Raw genomic sequence first — 6,314 nt, 5'->3', positions numbered from 1 at the left:
GGGGAGAATGGGGGGGAGCTTGGGAAAGGGGGAGGATTGGGATGAAGGAAGGTTGGATGGCGGAGCACGGAAGCACGGTTCTTAGTTAAGGGAGCCACCTTAGGATTGGCAAGAGACTTGAAGCTAGAGTGGCTCCCAGATACCTAAGCCGAGGTCCCCAGTTAGTTCCTTGGGCAGCTGAGGATGGGGAACCTGAAATGACCCTATCCTAGAGCAATACTGACGAATATCTTGCATATCATCATAGAACCTTCATCTGGTGATGGATGGAGACAGACAGAGACCCACACTGGAGCACTGGACTGAGCTCCCAAGGTCCCAATGAGGAGCAGAAGGAGGGAGAACATGAGCAAAGAAGTCGGGACCACGAGGGGAGCACCCACCCACTGAGACAGTGGAGCTGATCTATTGGGAGCTCACCAAGGCCAGCTGGACTGTGACTGAAAAAGCATGGGATAAAACTGGACTCTCTGAGCATGGCGAACAATGAGGGCTGATGAGAACCCAAGGACAATGGCACGGGGTTTTGAACCTACGTAATGTGCTGGCTTTGTGGGAGCCTAGCCAGTTTGGATGTTCACCTTCCTAGAAATGCACGGAGGGGGGAGGACATAGGACTTACCACAGGGCAGGGAAATCTGACTGCTCTTTGGGCTGGAGAGGGAGGGGGAGAGGAGTGGGGGGAGGGGGAGAAGGGTGGGAGGAGGTGGAGGGAAATGGGAGGCTGGGAGGAGGAGGAAATTTGTTTTTTTTTTCTCTTTTCTCAATAAAAAAAAAAGAAAAGAAAACACTATCCTGAGTGCGGTAACCCAAACCCAAAAAAATGAACATGGGATGTACTCACTCATAATTGGTTTCTAGCCATAAATAAGGGTCACGGAGTCTACAATAGGTGAACCTAAAGAAGCTATGTAAGAAGATGAACCCAAGGAAAAACATATAGTTATCCTCTTGGCTAAGGGAAGTAGACCAAATTGCCGGGGAGAAAATTGGGATCTTGGGGGTAGGGTGGGATGGGGGTAAGGGGAGATGGGGAGAGAAAAGTGAGAAGGGGAGGATGGGGGGAACTTGGGGAAACAGGATGATTGGGATAAAGGAAGGTTGGATAGGAGAGCAGGGAAGCACATATCTTAGTTAAGAGAGCCACCTTAGGGTTGGCAAGAGACTTGAACCTAGAGTCCCTCCCAGGTGCCCAAGGCGATATCCCCAGTTAATTCCTTGGGCAGCTGAGGATAGGGAACATGAAATGACCTTATCCTAAAGCCATACTGATGAATATCTTGCATATCACCATAGAACCTTCATCTGGTGATAGATGGAGATAGAGACAAGAGACCCACACTGAAGCACCAGACTGAGCTCCCAAGGTCCCAATGAGGAGCAGAAGGAGGGAAAACGTGAGCAAGGAAGTCAGGACCACAAGGGGTGTACCCACCCACTGAGACAGTGGGGCTGAGCTATTGGGAGCTCACCAAGGCCAGCTGGACTGGGACTGAAAAATCATGGGATAAAACTGGACTCTCTGAACATGGCGAACAATGAAGGCTGATGAGACGCCAAGGACAATGGCACGGGGTTTTGATCCTACTTCATGTTCTGGCTTTGTGGGAGCCTAGCCAGTTTGGATGTTCACCTTCCTAGACCTGGACAGAAGGGGGAGGACCTTGGACTTTCCACAGGGCAGGGAACCCTGACTACTCTTTGGACTGGAGAGGGCGGGGGAGAGGTGTGGGAGGAGGGGGATAGGAATGGGAGGAGGGGGAAGAAAATGGGAGGCTGGAGGAGGCAGAAACTTTTTTTTCTCAATAAAAAAAAAATAAATAAATAAAAAGATTTACATATTACACAAGGAAAACCAAATTATTCCCATGAACCCACATAGGGCTAAACATTTATCTTTTATACTTTTCACTGATCAGGAACCTTTCAGCCATAACTGTTTATATCGGCAGTAGATTTTTTAATTGCCAGAAAAACAGGTCACTATTTTCAGGTTTAATATTTTAGAGTCCAATCCAATTACCTTAACTAACCATCCAATTATTTGTTTTTAGTTATATGAAATCATATTTAATGCTTTGTTTTAGCTATGATGTACATCAAAACACATGAGCACATTTTCAAACATAAAAAGTAAATTGAGCTAACGCCTGTGGTTTGATAGTTTCCCTTAATCATTAACCTAAGCCACAATCTATATAGGTCCTCAACAGAAACTCATTAAGTCTTAGCTGTGTGACACTTTGTTGGTCTTATTTTGTACTCATTGTATCCCCTACTTTATCAGAGGTGGGGCAGTACTAAATCCTACCTAAACCATTAAGTATCAACATTATACTGAAACTAACATGATTATTGTATAAAACCATTACTTCAGTTAAACAGTACAGTTTAAGAGAAGATCATCTTCACAATAATTCACAGGTAAAAATGTCTAGTACAACAGGATATTTCCATGACATAATCATATTACCTTAAAGGCAGTGGGGAATCCCCCCCACCCATTTTCACCATGGCAGATACCAGAGAAAAATGGCAGCAGAAAACATGGAAAGTCAGAGCAGTAACAAGAAATATTCTGGCACTGAGGCTCTTGGGGGCCTTGTCAACTTGCAATTCACCTTGTATTCTGGTGAGCCAAACTGCTAAAGTTCAGTTGCTCCTTGTTGTTCCTCTGACATGCCACTGGCAATTTTAATCAAAATAACTATTACCCCTAAGACATCACTGTTATTATTCATAAAATGGTGATCTGAGGCCATTCCCATGAGAGGCAGAAGAGGTGGGCCACCTGAGGTTTTGATAGTGGTGGTACGTGACCTGAGTCCACAGGAGGCCCCCTTGTCAGGTGGGAGATTGCTGCTGGGGGAGAGAGAGGCAGATTTGTCATGCAGAGAGAGCTGGGGTATAGAGTTTATCTAGTGGGTTATGGAGGGGGAAGGGATGGGGACAAGTGGGGAGGAGGGGAGAAGGGAGAGAGGCAGAAGCTGTTTCTCCAGAAGAAGGGGAGAGAGAGAGAGAGAAAGAGAGAGAACTGGTGGGAGATTAGAGATTTTTTGCCTCTGAAGAAATGGTGGAGGTTGGGAATAGGCAGAGCTTGTCTTTTAAAAGGACATTTTAATACACAGGGGACAGAACAGGCCTGCAGATTATAATATGCCCATCTTTTTCTTATAATAACATGTCAGGTGTTAGGCATAGCAGGTTGAAAGAATTGGGACAGCAGATTTTTAAGAATGCTCCCTGTTTATTTGTGTGTTGAAGTCTTTCTTGCGGGGAGCCTGAGAAAACTTAGGGGAGAGTGCTGGGGTAGCTGGTCGCTTTACTCCTGTTCAGGATTTGTAATGTGGAACAGTCTAGTGTCTTTTGGACCTGGTAAGGTGTTAGGAGAGCAGAGGACAAAGTTAACTTTAGGAAGAAAAATTTTTTTTCAGGATCAGGGAATTGAGAGGGGTGTATCTGACATGTTTAAGGTGAATCATTCAATTTGGCTCCCTGGAACTCACAAGAATCCTCTGAGTTTGTGAAACATAAGTTTTAGATACATACTTTGTATAAACAGTAGCATGCTTATGTAAGGGTGACTGTGACAGAGGTCTTTGAGCAATGAAGAGTATCTTTTTTTTTTTTTTTGGTTTTTCGAGACAGGGTTTCTCTGTGGTTTTGGAGCCTGTCCTGGAACTAGCTCTTGTAGACCAGGCTGGTCTCGAACTCACAGAGATCCGCCTGCCTCTGCCTCCCGAGTGCTGGGATTAAAGGCGTGCGCCACCACCGCCTGGCAATGAAGAGTATCTTTAGAGAACAACAAAAAAGAGTGGTGTTGTAGGAGACTGCTTGTTGGTTCCAGGTCGCTCAGCCCCAAAATAACCACACAGAAAATGTATTAATTAAATCACTGCTTGGCCCGTTAGCTCTAGCTTCTTATTGGCTAAGTCTTACTTCTTAATTTAATCCATTTCTATTCATCTGTTTATCGCCACGAGGCTGTGACTTACCCGGTAAAGTTTCGACATCTGTATCCAGCTGGGCTATAATGTTTCTTCTTGACTCCACCTCCTTCCTCACACCATTCAGTTTAGTTTTCCCCACCTAGCTCTACTCTACCCTATCAGGCCAAGGCAGTTTTATCAATTAATCAATTGTACTCACAGCATATAGCATCCCATATCAAAGCGGTAGTAGTAGTACTCTGCCAGAGTTGAATTAATAGCTTATCAGCATTTGATTGATAATGTCAAGGCTATGAAAGGCAGCATGAGAGGAATTTGATAACTTGCATTTTTCCACCTTTATAACTTGTAGGTACACACTTTAATAACTTGCTTGCATTTGTATTCTTAAAACACCCTTTCTTTAGAACATGTTAAGAAGTTACACTGGTGCTCACTTTGGCAGCACATATACTAAAAATTGAAACACTACAGAGAAGATTAGCATGGCCCCTGTGCAAGGATGACACACAAATTAGTGAAGTGTTCCATATTTTTCATTTTCCCTCATTGAACTTGTTTCTTTGTTTGGTGAAGTGGTAATGATAATACCTACATAACGGTGCTTAACCCATTAATTCAATAACTATTCTAAGTGCCTGCATTTCAAATGCTAGGAATATAGTAACGTGCAAAAAAAGAAAAACATTCTCACACATTTATGTTCCAGTAATGAAGATTAAATGTAAATAATATGAACTCAGTGAACAGCATGTCAGATGGGAGTGAGCATATAAAGAAAGGGGAGGGGTGACTTTTGCATTTAGATATGGCAGCTCAGACTGTGGTATGATCTGAAATTCATCCTACATTCACACTTCAATGTAGTGAGATTTATTGCTATGTACAATTTTTCATATATCAATAAAAAAATTATAGAGGCTGGAAATATGGCTCAGGAGTTAGGAGCACTTGCTGCTCTTCTAGAGGTCAATAATTTGGTTCCCAGCATCCACCTTGGGTGGGTTTCAACCATTTTTAACTCCAGCTTCAGGAACTCTGATGCCCTCATCTGGACTATATAGGCACCCAAACATATAGAGCATACATTTATTCAGACACATATACATATGTGCACCTGAGTAAAAATAAAAGTAAATATGTAATAAAATAAAAACTGTAAAAGTCAAAACAAAATAGAACACCTAAGTGGAAACCTAAAGGTGGTTATGTTTCTATCCATGTGTGGATAGGATTAGTGGCACAAGTGTTAGTGGCAACACTAGCAAGGGTTAGTGGCAGAAGGAAACTGGCTATGCCTTTACCCCTCTCATTTCTTTTACCATATCAGGACGGAAGAACCATTGGGGAAGCAAAAAGTGAGGCTCTATCGAAGACTATCTGTCGGTTCCTAAATCATATACTTCCCAGTTTTCAGAATTGTGGGAAAAAATTACTCTGTCATCTACAGATTCTTGGTCGTATTTTGTTATGGCAGCAGGATTATACTGAGAAGGCTTTGTTGAAAAATAACGATTTAATCTACACTAAAGAACTATGGTAGATACTCATGTAACTGGCTGGTCCAAGGTGGAAGTGTGGCCGGTGTGTTGTGTGCCTGAATGTGGTGTGCACAGGGGTCAGGGTATCTGAACATAAGATGACATTTCATATACATTAGGTTCTCGACAGTGACTTGCTGTGGATAAAGGGACAAAATTGTGATGTGTGCAGAGTCCCACACAGGGAATTATAAATCTATTGACAAAGAGAACAGGCTTGCAAATAAGAATGCAACATAAACAGGATGAAAGCATCATTTACCTCAAAACTGCAGAAGAATGTTATATTTCAGAGGAATTTCTAACAGTCAGTCGTCACGGCCAGGCCCTTTGTTGCCTGAAGACTTCTGCTGACTGAGTTATTACTCATTTGCAAAGTAGAAAGCAACACAGGCTTGAGATTTCAGAAACTGCAGACCCAGGAGGAGTGTTGGTAGAGGGGAGGTTAGCTTTTAAGGTTGATGTCAGAGGACATGCTTCTCCCTGACTCTTTCCTGTGCAGTTGCTTCTATATTAGTATATTGTGTTTATTGAACAGTATGACCAAACAGCTCTAGCAATCTGACATTCTTTTCAGTGACCTAGTGTGACTTTTTACTAGGTTCTTATACAGCAAATGGCTTTCAAGTTTTGCTGAAGCTCTGGTTGGATTTTAGCATCTAATAGCACAGTTCTGATGAAGGCTGAGGTGTGTTTGGGCTAGCTGGAAAAGAGGACAAAGGTTGATTAGATGTTGGAGAGAATAGAAGGTATCGTATTAGCTCACCTTTTCAAACCTTCTGGATCTCCATGTGTAGCTGCATGGGAACTAAGCCAATGCATA

At 42.9% G+C, this 6,314-nt stretch overlaps 1 non-coding gene across 1 annotated transcript; it reads left to right on the top strand.

Annotated features, from left to right (window-relative positions):
• The first annotated feature begins 4,379 nt into the window (after positions 1-4,379).
• Positions 4,380-4,487, top strand: LOC121444485. Its single transcript, XR_005973787.1, has one exon. It is a non-coding gene; the product is annotated as a U6 spliceosomal RNA (small nuclear RNA).
• Positions 4,488-6,314: the final 1,827 nt, after the last annotated feature.

The sequence above is a fragment of the Microtus oregoni genome, unplaced genomic scaffold (assembly GCF_018167655.1).
Source record: "Microtus oregoni isolate MIOR12 unplaced genomic scaffold, Mior012 000127F_ref0000509, whole genome shotgun sequence".
Classification (NCBI taxonomy): domain Eukaryota; kingdom Metazoa; phylum Chordata; class Mammalia; order Rodentia; family Cricetidae; genus Microtus; species Microtus oregoni.
Note: the sequence above shows the minus strand (reverse complement) of the source record. Positions and strands in the feature narration are given on the sequence as shown.